This window comes from Colias philodice, chromosome 19, assembly GCF_061535455.1.
Source record: "Colias philodice isolate Cphi_HAF_F1 chromosome 19, ilColPhil1 Martin Lab GWU primary, whole genome shotgun sequence".
In the NCBI taxonomy this organism is placed as follows: domain Eukaryota; kingdom Metazoa; phylum Arthropoda; class Insecta; order Lepidoptera; family Pieridae; genus Colias; species Colias philodice.
Genome location: NC_143104.1, coordinates 5303812 through 5318416, shown reverse-complemented (window position 1 = coordinate 5318416; position 14605 = coordinate 5303812). Strand labels below are relative to the sequence as shown.

Below are 14605 nucleotides of genomic sequence, written 5' to 3'. Positions count from 1 at the left end.
AAAAACATTAACATTTGTTAAGTGTTTAATTTTTAGAACTCAAGATTGCACGTTTAAATATCCTATTCTGATGTACTATTGCCCAAGAAGGCTCCACAAGGTCTGCGGACTATTAGTGGAAATTATACCTTGCTAAATAACGACATAAGTACAAATAGCAAAAATTAGCGCATCATAGAAACACAAGTCGTTCACCCACAACAAGCGTTTCAAACGATGTTTAATTATACTCACTATTTTTTATTACTACAACTTTGTTTTAAAATTCACATTGTCAAGAACATTTGTTATAAGAAATAACCCCAATGATAGCCTAGTACAATAAATCAGTATTGTTTACAAAGTGTTTTGCATGTAAAATCGCAATACGATTAATTAATGAGCATTTTATGTACAGAAACTCCACTTAAATTAATTTAACCAGTAAATTGTTTACCTACTGAAGTATGCATTACAATTTTTATTACTTCTTAATTATAAATAAAATGTAATGTTACACGATATTATTATCTGTATTGTGCTACTTATCATTATTTTATGCAAACATAACATACCTAAGTAGTTTGGTAGATTAAGTAGGTAGAATCTACATAAAGAGCAAGTTAATTTTTTGTAGAGTTTTTGTCATGACACGGATGTCAGATATACCAAAATTTAAATATAAAACACTATTGATATCATTTGCCGGTAAAATTAGTCTGTAATAAAACTGAACTACTGACTCTACCTCTATAGATTAGTTTAATAATTTTCCTGTACACTTCGATTTGTGAATTACTTACTGTATAAACGAACAAAAACTGTCATCGATCGTGACTTTTTTTAAATATTTCAATATTTAAAAAAAGTCACGATCGATGACAGTTTTTTTTTATGTGTAGATATTTTTTTTTTATAACTAGCTCTATGTTAAAATAGTAATATGAATATCTTCATATACAATAATATATTTTTTTAAATAAAAAGAAAGAATGTTAAACAAGGTAGGTAATTCAAATGTTTTTAATAATATTAATTCGCCTTCGTAAAATTTACTCTTGTACCTAAATACAAAATTACAAAGCTACATAGAGTTTCAATAACTTTACTGAATAATAAATTATTTTAGAAATATTAACTTTTTGCTACATATTCAATAATAAATTCAAAACAATTTAAGTCAACAATTTTTTTGTATACTTACTTGATTTATACATCCAGTTTTTTGCCATACATGATCCAGCAGACATGATGAGACGATGTTTGATGTTGACGCTAAAAAGTGAAATTCACGCGACGATCCGGCTGCTAATTTATCCACTCGCAGTGAAAAACGTGGATCAGACGATACCGCGTTCTGTTCGCGCAAACTATATATAAACACGTGTTTGATAATATGAAATTCGATTCCTTAGTAACTGAGGAAATTTAAAAATTAAATAAGTATGTTCGTTTCGATTTTCGAATTAATCAATGTCTGGGGTGTTGCGGTGTGCAGCTTTAAATAAATCGTAAGTGCGTTCGGAGCGAGATCGAGTGCGACGGGGTAGAGTAGCGACTCGCAGAGCAGAGCGCGCGGCGCGGCGACTTACGGACCACTGAGTCTCGCCGGCCGCCGCTCGCGCCTCGCGCCACCGGCCCACCGGCTGCGGCGACTCAGACACACGTCTCTCGCTCTACAATTTTACTATTTTTTATATTTTATACAAAGTATGCAAGTACAATTTTCCGAGGCGCGCCTCTATTTTATAGTAGCGCGAATTTTATTCATTTAACAGGTTTTCTACAAATTTAATTTTCATTCATAGAGAGGCACAAAAAATGTAGAGGCGAGACAATGTTTTAATAAAATTATTGTAGAATATATGGTTTTATTTTTTGTTTTGGTGCGATAGCCTTTTATTTCATCACCCACATTTATTAATTAGTCTGATATACTTGAACTTCTTTGTTGAATTATTAACAAAATAATTTATCTAAATGAAATATGCTTTATTAAATCTATATAGCAATACCCATAATAATGGGATAATCACGGGATAATGGTATACATTATAACATAAAGGTTTGGAACTGTGGAGTTTAAGGAGTTTAATAATATGTCTTGAATTTATTTCCTGGATTAGGTAGTTTAAAGGTTTAATAATAAACATGAAAAGTTATGTGTCATTTCCATGTTTTTATGCCTAAATTAATAAGTATTATTTGTAGAGTTTCAATTTCAGACAACCACAATATTCCCCAGCTAATTTTGCAGAAAGATCAATTCTAAAGTATTTTAAGTAGCTTTAGCCAATCTTTTCAATTACAAATACATTAGTTTATGTAGAAGTAAACTGAAACCTTTAAAATACTAAACAATTAACGGCAAGTATCAATAAAGTAAAACAAAATTTTCAGCAACTCCATAACCAATTACCAAAATAGATTTGTTGAAACACTTCGCCCTCGTTAAATGTAGTACTATGAAAATGTATGATGCTATTAACTAGAAGGTCGGGCAGCAGACGATGATGTCACCAATCAGATCGCAAGTAATTTATCGACACCATTTGTTAGGATTAGGGCCCGAAACTTAACATTAGTTAACCCTGCCTTTGAATAGCATAATACATTATTTACTCTTAGTAAAACAGATCAACTGACGCATGTTACGATAATTCAAAATGAAATACATATATACTCTTTCAGTGCGGGTACCCATAAAAATGGAGCGATTTTCGAAATTGTTTTAAAATGATAATGTTTGGATTTTGGATTTTATTCAGGAGCCACTGCATAGAGTCACAACTTATTAACCTTATTTAAGCCATTAGCAATATAATTGAGAACTGCATGTGAAAACTATCTATAAAATAATCATCAAACGAACCTAGTCATGCAATATTTCTAAAAACTTTGAAACTGACGTAACAATCACATTATTATCACAGAGATATACTCAGATGATACCTTATGATACAGTCTACAAATATTATCGTCTTTACTATAATCGTACCTTAAATAAATTAGTCATGTATAAAGTTTAATATAGCATTCGTTAGTCATTAGTATGTTATAAACACCATGTTTCTACGTATTCGCTTTCTACCTACATACGTGATATATAATTACCTAGGCAGACCTTGTTCGCTTGCACTATTTAGAATACGAGATAACATCTAATTAAAATTAGGTAATGAATTGAACATACTGAACAAAGTACTATAATATGTGCTTTAATAAGGTTTATCATCATCCAGTCATTGCTGACGAAAAAATAATAATTTCATGTGTTGTTGAAAATATTGCTGTATAATCCTGAAAACTGTTTCTTATTCGCTTTTCTATAAGTGTTCTAATGTAAGCAGGTTAATAACAATATTCTACAGTTAACCTAGTTTTACCAAATTGACATGACCAGTGAATATTTATGAAAACGAAATAGGGGAGAAACTTTGAATAATTTCCATAGAAATATCCTTTACGGGTTATTAAATTTAAATCTGTGTGTGGTCCATTAAATCTGTCAGCAAGTCGTCAGATACAATCACATCTCAAAACCGATCGGATCACATCCGCTTGTCATTGTGCATTTCAACATTTCATGTATAAACAGACTTATCCTTCCAAACATTGCCTCGAGAAAATTTAATTATGTTAACACCATCGAATACGAGGAAGTCAAATATAGCGGATTCTTATATAGTATCTCTACATTTGCTCTACATATTATTTAGTGCACATATTATTATAGTATCTTATGATTATTTTAATCTGGTATGTATGTCATATATTAGAGTTTTAGGTTAACTATTGGAATAGTTGTACTATTCTTAATGTTCTGTAATTAAATTAAAGATAACAAATAAACAGCACATCATGAAAACCTTATAATTCGGATGTTCCATCATAACATCCCATCGACCGTAATAGCCGACCCTGATATAACATCAAACAAACCACAAGATAGCCAGTGGTACGCCATCATGTCCAGAAATATATTTCCCATCTGACCATACAAGCTTAAATTTTTAATACATCGACTTATATCGAACTAGTAAAACTTTTGAAATGAATCCAATTTCTACTGCACTAATCCGACTTACGTTGTCAATAATATCAAAACATGAGTATAAATATTTTTGCATTTTATACACATTTGAAATCATGTATCTAAAGAACGGGCAATAAAAACTCGTAACTTTAAATTAAATTAATTTTAAACTATTAATTTTGATATCAGACAAAAGTTTTTGCAAATTTAGTATCTACGCATTCATTACTATAAAATCAAACCACAAAGCAGAACGAAAACAAATCAGAACTACTTAGTTTCATTTCGTTAATTTTAATTCGAAGTTCCATAAATTATCCAAGTACACATGAATCCGGTAGTATATTGGAGGGAAGTGAACTCAATAAGTATATTTACTGCAGGTATGTATATTCATCGTTCGATCCTAATATAACTAATAATGCATATGACGAAATCTTTCCTTATTGCCCTGTTATATTAGCTCTACATAAATTTAGACCACAAAACTTGAAAGCATCTTTAATTAAACGTATCAATTTATTTATATTTGCGAAAATACAAATAAACGCACTTTTCTATTAGGCTATTAAATGAAATTCGTAGATAATTCATAAAAAATTAGAAGTTAGAACAATATGCGACAGTCTATGAAACTTAATAAAAATTGTTCAGTTGGACATCTTTAAGTGATCTATTGGTGTTGGAAGTTAATAATAGGTCGGCGCTACTGTCAGAATCTAAAACAAACACATTTCTTCGTCAGGCCATTAGTTGTTGAGTGTTTTATTTGTGAAATCGTTGTAATTTTAATATAACAATGAAATAACTTTTATTTTCTCATAATACTCAATCCATTTCATGAGTGTTTTTTTGTTTTTACAATTACATGATTGTAACCTATTTCCTTTTACGAAACTTCAATTTGATATAACGCCTAACTATAATTTTCCTATAAAACGATTTTTTTTTAATTTAAATTTAATAAGAAACATGGACTTCCTTCATAAAGCTTTTATTTGAAACATCTGAAATAAAAAAAAAGCATACTAGCTTTTATTTTTAAAAAGATAACATACTTTCAATAGCTGAAATTTACTTTGAAGCAGAAAACAATAATCATAAACAATTTTAAAAGAAGACAAAAAAAGGATTGAAGATTAGTATGCCTCTTCAGTTTATGTAGTTGTTATGGGTTATGGTGTACGGCAAATATTCAGTGGCCGGCTCGGAGCCAAAAGTATGATTTACAGCTGAACTGCGGCGGGCGCCACTTTTATAAACCGACAACGACGTCGCTTTACAAACCCAATAATATAATTAGCTAACAATACTAGGTCATTTACAAATACGTTCCGAATAATTTTGTGTAAAATTAAAGAGAATAATGTTTGGTGCAATCTATTTTGATAAACATGAAAATCGATTTTACTTATACATATTCGGGATTTTGAAGAGATATAAGCTTAATGGACTTTAACGGCGATTATTCAATATAATTTTTAGAAGAAAACTAATCATATTGAACATTAAAATCATAAAGTCTAAATACTTTAACAGGTCAAAAAAAATTATATCTTTGATTTGGAGTAGCTTTTTCAAAGAAGCTTTTTTAAATCTACTAAACACAGTAGCGCTCTTACGAAATTGTGTATTAAAGATTCCATAATTTTTTTATTAGCAAGTATAATAAGCCTAATCCTCGATACTTTTGCAATAAAATTCGTCTTTGAATTTTAATTTTATTGTATGATTACAAAATTTACGCTTAGCTTTTGCTATTTTCCATACATTGTAATTCTAATAAAATCCAAACATTAAATATTATGAAACAAAACTTTACTAATGTAAACTGATGAAATATATTTTTCGAATGTATTTTAAATTTTTATGTCTACAAATAATTTATTATAAACAATTCACAAGATCGAATAGAAAAGGGGACTGACGGGCGCCTTCCAATGTTGCTAATAAATGTCTCGCATCGAGTCTGACTTGCCCTAGCTTGCATCTAATAATTGGCAATGAATGGTTTGTGGATTCATAGAAATGTGTGGAGTATCAGCGAAAATAAAACTCTATACTAAAATTTTGTTTACTTTTCTATTTCATCCGGTATTTTCTTACATACTATGACATAATATTAAATTATTTCAAATAGGTATACTCTATTACATCTTTCTACAGAATATCCAAATGCAATCCCATTCACATTCCCATTTAATACTTTTAAAATAAAAATATTTTTATTACTTTCGTTTCGTTTACCTATTGGCCCCGAAATCACAGTTGGCCGAATATCAATAAAAATATTCTCGGGAGTTGTGCATAAGAGACGGAAATGGTAATAAAATATGATTGTAAAAACTATAATGTATTTTTCTTAATTTAAAATTAAGGATAAGCACTAAGCAGTTATAATTCTTAGAAAACAGAAACAGTAGGTGAAGAAATAAGTTATTGGCGTATCAAATTTACAAATTTTAATCTAGTCTCTGCATAAATGGAAGATTTTCCACTCTTTTTATATATTTGATGCACTTGGCAAATGATTAATCTTAAGCTTAATTTTATAAAACCTGTTTGATGTATTCATTTTAAATAAGTTAAATACAGAAAAATATGTTTAATCTTCATGAATTTATTACAATAACTGACTTTGTACATTGTACATACGCTTCTATAATAATACTTATGCCTAGTTACTTCTTATGATCATTATCGCAAACTAGTTCGCGCTGCGTCTTACAAATTATAATTACGCCATAAATCAACGTGATTTCGATTGCCTTGAAGAGTCAACAACGTCACAACAATTCTCACGAGTAAACATTTGTATTCCAAAATGATTCAAATCAATGTCAGCGTAGTCCCACCGACCTATTTCGCCACGGCCATTCACCCAGTGATTTCATCGACCTATAATAAAAATTCGCCTGGATACACCAATCATGCCATTATTTGGGAACAGCTTCCTTGCTGGCACATTTACAACTTGTATTCAATATTCATTTTTGTTTTAATATATTTTAATTTATCATGTACGGTTATTCCCGGAGACAAACCCGATCTTTCCTCCTTCTTATAAAGAGAACAGATTTAACGCAAAAATTTGTCAAGTCATTTTAAGAGGCCTTTTACGGAATAAAATTTTCATTATTTTCGATCATAATGAGTACATTTTTTACCCAGGATGAGCCTGGGTGAGCCGGTAGCCGATGGACTTTGATTAATAATTTTTATTTTTAATAGGAAAGAAAAAGGCAAATAGTGTCAATATATAAATAACGAATAATATAAAAGTTATTTTTGAGCGTTCATCTCAATTAAAACGAATTAACAGCACATCCTTTCACGGCGTGCAATATTATAAAGTGCCAATTAGGTTAATCTTGATAATTGCTACAATTGGTTCGCGAGCTGTGATATCATGCGTTTATATCGTTTATGGCCTTAAAATAATAATATAAATTAGCAATAATATATGTAATTCCATAATGGTAATAATAATATTTTAAAAGCGCTTACAGAATTGTTTATATCTTGTCTATGGTCTCAGTATATGTATGAATACGTAAATTAAAATGTAAGATGAATAAACTAAACTATTAAACTGTAAGTTGTTCAGAATGTCAATCGACTTTCAAGTTTTCCTTGTGATGAAAATCAGTAGGATAACTATATTTGCATCGACTTCAGAAAGAGATACGCTCAGAAAAAAGCTCAAAAAAATTCACTGATATTCAGAGAACGATTGTTTTCATAATTTACTGCATTAATAAAAAAAATACAAGTATGAATTAGCGACATCTGAATGGTTTTTTTTAGATAAAGATTCAGTCATGTACAAAAGGCATCATAATTACGGCTATTAATCTATTATATACAAGTGAACGATATCTATTTGAAGCCCTTAATATCCCTCTCAAATTCAAATGATTAATCAACTAGGACACAATGTATTAACAAATGAAAATGGGCATGTCGACAATAAGCCTAGACACTTGCGTATCATGAGAAGGCATATTCATCAAAATGATTAGCGCATACGAACATTTGTGTCAATTATTAAAAACATACCTATCACAACAATAACAAGACTAGTATTTATATTTTCATAAAGTCTCTCTCATAAGCAATGTTAAATTTGAATTATACGTACGTACCTAGAGAACATCCTAGATAGAAGCTAGATGTTAAAGATTTATTAGTAGTTAAACTTTTGCACGCCTCATAAGCGAAGCGTTGAGGTGGGTACTACTGTCACTTCGCGCAAAACATCTGATTTTTCAAACTTAAAATGTCTTTATGTATCATACATTGCACTTGTAAGATAATACATACACACACATATTAAGAAAAAACACTATTTTTAACGTTCATGATATTTTTGATGTCATTTTTGTTATTTAAACTAGTTAAAAAACAGTTTAAAAAAGTTCTGTCTTGGACGTCCGTGTGTCTGTATGTGCGGATCCTTTTTCTTGTTAACACGATAGCGACCGAAATACTTTACTAATCGAGTCTTTTTTTTTCTCTTACGCTTGAGTATGCTCAGGAATAGAACCCTTTCATTTTTCAGGGTCTGATTCGATGTGGTTTAATTGTTATTAAATAAAAACAAACAACTTGGAAATAAACGGCATTCCTGAACATAAATCTGAAAATTTACTGAATACAATTGGCCAATTAGTCAAGACAGTTGATAACCCCATTGCTCCCGCAGATATCTTGTTTGTCACTCGTGTCCAGAAATTGAATAAGGATGATTCAAGACCTCGCTCTGTTATAGTAAAACTGCGTAATATACAACACCGCGATGCAGTTATTGCTGCTGTGTCAAATTTCAATAAAAATAACTCTGATGCCAAACTAAATTCTCATCATTTAGGTATAGGCGGAGCACCCAGCCCTGTTTTTGTATCAGAACACTTGACACCGACTAATAAATCGCTTCACGCAGCAGCCCGGATCAGAGCTCGCGAGAAAAACTATAAGTTCGTTTGGGTCAGGAACGGCAAGATCTATGTCCGCAAAGACGTATCCAGTCAAGCCTTTCAAATACGCAACAGGGATAGTCTTAATATCATTAGTTAGTAACTTAACTTAAAATGTTTTTATATTTTTTTTACTTAAAATTCGATATGTACTACCAAAATGTCCGTGGTCTTCGCACCAAAACCAATGATGTGTATAACGAAATCCTACAGCATGACTACAAATCTATTGCATTTACCGAAACATGGCTTAATAGCAGTATAGCGGATAGCGAAATATTCGATTCAAGATATGTAGTATACCGAAGAGATCGACAGCATAATATTAAGAACGATGGTGGTGGAGTCCTTTTTGCAATATCACGCGACACTCCATCGTATCGCATTCAAAATTGGGAATCGGAGTGCGAGGATCTGTGGGTCATGACTGAGGTATTGTTAAATGGTAAGACAATTAAGTTAGCTATTTGTATTGTGTACCTTCCCCCGCCCGTTAATATCGGAACTTTGAATATATTCTTAAATAGCTTAGATAGAGTATTGTGTACTGCTGATAATGTTATAGTAGTAGGTGACTTCAATCTCGGTTTCTTAAATTGGAATAGGACTTCTCACAGCGATGTATTAATTCCATCTGATTACAACTGTTCTTTGGGTCACAATTTGATAGATTTTTTGTCATCTAATTGTCTAAATCAGTTCAATGAGTTTAGGAATTGTAATTCGAAAGTATTAGACCTAGTCATAAGTAATTTATCGAATAGTATAATATCTGTCTATAAGTCTGACGATAGCTTATCCAGAATCGATTCTAATCATCCATGTCTATTAATATCACTAATTAACTGTCGAGATATTAAATCCCTCAAATCGAAATACAATCCTAGGCATAACTTTTGGAGAGCAAATTATCCTGCACTTAACAATGAGCTTGGTTCTGTCGATTGGCTGGATCAGTTATCGAATCTATCAGATGTTAACGATATGGTCTCTGCATTTTACAATATTTTGAATTCTGCTATTAAGAAACATGTCCCAATACGAAGTGGATTTAAATCTAAATACCCAAGTTGGATGAGTATTTCATTAATAAAACGCTTAAAGGAAAAAGACAAGGTTAGAAGGAGGTTTCATAAGTATAATAATCCACGTGATAGCATAGAATATAAAATACTTCGTGAGCAATGTCAAAAGTTAACCAATAAATGTATAAGTGATTATAAACATGCTATAGAGTCTAATATAGCAAAAGATCCTAAAAAATTTTGGCGCTATTTTAAGGATAAAGCTAAAATTAATTCCTCTATACCTTCTGAAATGCATCTAAGCGATTCTACAACCTATACTGGTCCAGGAATAGCGAATTTATTTGCCGAGCACTTTCAGTCAGTGTATACACCCGTATCCGGTCCGACAAATCATATAAATTATTCATCATTAAACCACTATAATATTTCAAATGTTTCCTTTTCTGAGACAGAAATACTTAAATGCATTCAAAAACTTGACTACAATAAAGGTCCGGGTCCAGACCAAATACCTTCACTCTTTGTTAAACGGTGTGCCAAAGTTCTCGCCCTTCCTTTATCATTGATATTTAATAATTCATTAAGATTTGGTATTTTTCCATCATCATGGAAAGAAACTAGGATAATCCCACTCTTCAAAAAAGGTGATCGTAGCAATGTTTGTAATTATCGACCAATCGCAATTTTAAGCTGCTTCCCAAAAATTCTCGAGTCTTTGCTAACTCCGCTCATTTCTAGACATATTCATCACTCAATATCACCCCACCAGCATGGCTTTGTTAAAGGACGCTCCATACACACTAACATGGTAACATTTATTTCAAACCTTTCTTATGATGTTGACAGAGGGAAGCAAGTAGATGTTATATATACAGATTTTGCAAGCGCCTATGACAAAGTCGACCACTCAGTTTTGATACAAAAGATATCATCCTACGGAATATCGGGCCCCCTGCTTAATTGGTTTCAATCGTACCTCAGAGAGAGACCTCTAGTAGTATCAGTTAACGGCTATACATCTAAATCATACCAGGCAACTTCAGGCGTGCCTCAAGGATCACATTTAGGCCCTATTCTCTTCGTCATTTTTATCAACGACATAACTGTTGCTATTAAAAACTCACAAGTTTCATTATTTGCTGACGATCTTAAACTTTATAAAGTCGTCGATTCAGTTTATGACGCACAATTGATACAAAGCGATCTAAATAATATCCAATCTTAGTGTGAAGCAAACAAAATGATTATAAACCCAAAAAAATGTTTTCACCTTATCTGCACTAGGAAAAAAAATGTACTTAAATCTAGTTTTGTTATTAATCGTGTTCAAATAGAAGAGGTCAAAGAAATGAGGGACTTGGGTATTGTGATTGATGGGAGCTTAAAGTTTAATTCGCATTTTGACACAATTGTTAAAAAGGCGAATCAGATGGTTGGTTTCTTGAAAAGAAACACAAAAGGATTCCGTTTTAATAGTACCCGGATTATTCTGTACAATAGTATGGCTCGCAGCGTTCTTGAATACGCGAGTGTCGCTTGGAACCCCTACTTCACCGTTCACTCTCAACGACTGGAAGCTGTACAGCGAAGGTTCACTCGGTATCTTGCCTTTATTTCACCTGGCATTTCGCATAGACGCCCCTACTATGATAGACTAGCTTTTTTCAAAATGGATAAACTTCAGGATAGAAGAGTCACCCTAGACCTAACATTTTTGTTTAAATTGTTAAACGGAACAATCACTAGCCCAGATTTGCTCAATAGTATAATGTTTAATGCTCCCCGTTCGATTCCCAGAAAACCTATCCGAACTTTCAGCATTCCAACTTGTAGAACAACTCTCGGTTCGAACTCACCAGTTTTTCGCTTATTGAGAACCTACAATGAATACCTCACTAAAGTTCCGAACCTTGATATTTTTCACGATAGTTTATCAATGTTTAAACGAAAAGTGCACAGATCATATCACATCACGTTTTAAAATTAAGCAATATTGAATTAATATACTAAGGTACTTTATTTGTATAAAACATCCCCATTAACTACATTTATCTTTAGTTTTTCTTGTAATGCTGTGTACATCTATAATAGGATCAAGCATTAGAATATTCTTACTTTGTATTTATTATTAAGGAATGATGTATGCGCGATCTGTCGATGTACCCAAATAAATAAATAAATAAATAAATAAATAAATAAATAAAATAATAATTAATAAATATTTATTAAAAAAAATTATGAGGCGTGCACTTTTGGATTTTCCAAATTATTTTTTATTAGTCACTGCATGATGATCACGGTCGACATTCCGAAAATAGTATATGGAACAACCCAATATGTAAAATGCGTTTTGGTAAACTTTATTAAAAGTTTCATGTTTACGAAAGAAGCACGCAGCTCACGCACGTGCTGTGGTTATTCATTTACGTACCTAGTTAAATCTACAAACCTCATATTATGACCTATATATTCTTTATACTTTAATTTATAGATACATAATATTTCAAAGCTTTGAGAATAAAAATAAAAATAGTGTGACTTAATTAGTGCAAAATAGCATGACATTTTTATTTGTTTATATACAATGTTACTACAACTTAGGACGTAGGGGCTATTTATACAGGTTAAGCTGTTAATAAATAATAATTGGGCAGAAATTTCTTCAGCACATCTTTAATTAGTTTATAAATGCGTGATTGCACATTGAAATGGATAATATTTACATTTAACACATGTTGGACGTGCACATGAAAATTCTGAGAAACGTTAAACAGTGTGTCTTGTTTTGGTTTCAGTGCCGTAAACTACAACGTATTTCATACAGAGTTCCTCGAACTTGACCTTTAGTACATATTTGCGGGTAAGCTGAGTTTTCTGTTATGATTTTTCTAGAAAAGTGAGAAATAACCGGTCAGGCTAATGAGAATACACCAGATAATTCATTACTTCCGTTTATGTGTTTTTCGTAGCCCTTTTCTTCTTCTGCCAAACAACATTTTATCTTTCTAGCTTTGCTTACATACATGATTTAACATGTATTGATTTTCTAATTAATTTTTTATTTTCTAAACTCCTTATAGTGCATTTACATCAAACGAACATAGACCTAGAGCTAGAGCATGAGCATTTTTCATGATCTATGTAAACGAAAACTCGTATTCAGTGTTGTTCAGGCATAGAAGCTATTTGAACACACTAAGAACAACGAAAAATGCTCTATGCCAGTTTACACTAAAATAATTTGACATAGTGGGGTTAGAATGAGCATTCGCTCGTTTAATGTAAATGCACCGTTAGCAATTAAGCATGTTGAACTTTTTTGGGGAAATCTAAAGGGTTCGCGTCACCGAATGATAATATTAAGGAATTTTCAATTTCCATTTCTTTTGGAAATTATAAGTTGACCTCTACTAGTCGACGAGATTGCTTATTTTTTAATTCAGTTACTAAGCCTCAATAAATTTATTTACATATTTTTATTTAAAAAATCCGCATCCCTTTAAAATGACTAATGAGAGATGCTTTTTAAAAAAATGTGTATAAGTGGTCATAACTTTATGTTATACACAGATGGAGTCGAACACGTTTCTATTGCCTTATGCCGATACATCCTGTCAGTAGATGTAGGTGAAACCTTTAATTAAAAGTCGTAACTAGCTTTAGTTACCCATTTGCAACATACTACGTTTAATTACTGGAATCGCTCTGTAATATTTAGCTATTTTATAAGCTTGTTAAAAGCACGAAGTGTTGTGCAACTTGTATAATAGGTATTGGTACTAGTTTTGTGTAGAACTCACTATTACTGCAGTCATTAAGTTTCCTTGTGATATTTGTTAATCTAATTTTGTTACAAGATTTCACTTTCAACACCATTTGTTTAATATTAATAATTGTATACTATAAAAAAAAATAACACTAGATTTAGCGCAATCTGCAATAATTTCAACAATCAACCTCGTATAGGTATTCCAATAACAGTACACCTTATTGTAATAGAATATCTACATTACAATTTCTTGTAACACAGTCTTCCCATGGAAGTCCTTCCGCAAAATGATTTATATACAAGGCCTCTCGGGAATATTAAGAAGGCGCGTAGATTGAAATTTATCGCTTGGGAACTATTTAATGTGTGACTCAGATCCTCTGTGCTCGTTGCCAACGTGACTGCTGTACGCTTACCAACACCCACTGGAAAAGTGGACACAGTTAGTATCTAATTGAGGCAAGATATACGATAACAATACGTCAATCACAAGATCTATTGTTATTCCCAATTAAATTAGAGATTGACATACGGAACAATTGAATCTATTTATGTGCAACCTATCGCCTACATCCAGTAATTGTAATGCCGCTTGCAATACCAATGTATTTAAAAGAAAAAACACCTACGTATAACTCTCAGCTTGTTATTGTGGGAAGGTTATTTTAAAGTAAAATTTCTGGCGCACCGCAACCGAACGTGTGTCATTTAGCATTATACTAAAACGTTTGTTTCTTAATGCACCGACGAAGATTGCACAAACGCTTTCATATTAAAACATGTGCATTAATTTCAAATTATTAGTGCAAGAGTTAAG

General features: G+C 31.7%; 1 protein-coding gene across 1 annotated transcript in view; it reads right to left on the bottom strand.

The window, feature by feature from the left end:
• AdamTS-B (ADAM metallopeptidase with thrombospondin type 1 motif B) overlaps positions 1-1601 on the bottom strand; it is a 47670-nt gene extending 46069 nt beyond the window's left edge. Inside the window, exon 1 of the mRNA XM_089707693.1 lies at positions 1184-1601. The gene's annotated coding sequence lies outside the window, so the exon portion shown is untranslated. The remainder of the gene's footprint in view (positions 1-1183) is intronic.
• Positions 1602-14605: the final 13004 nt, after the last annotated feature.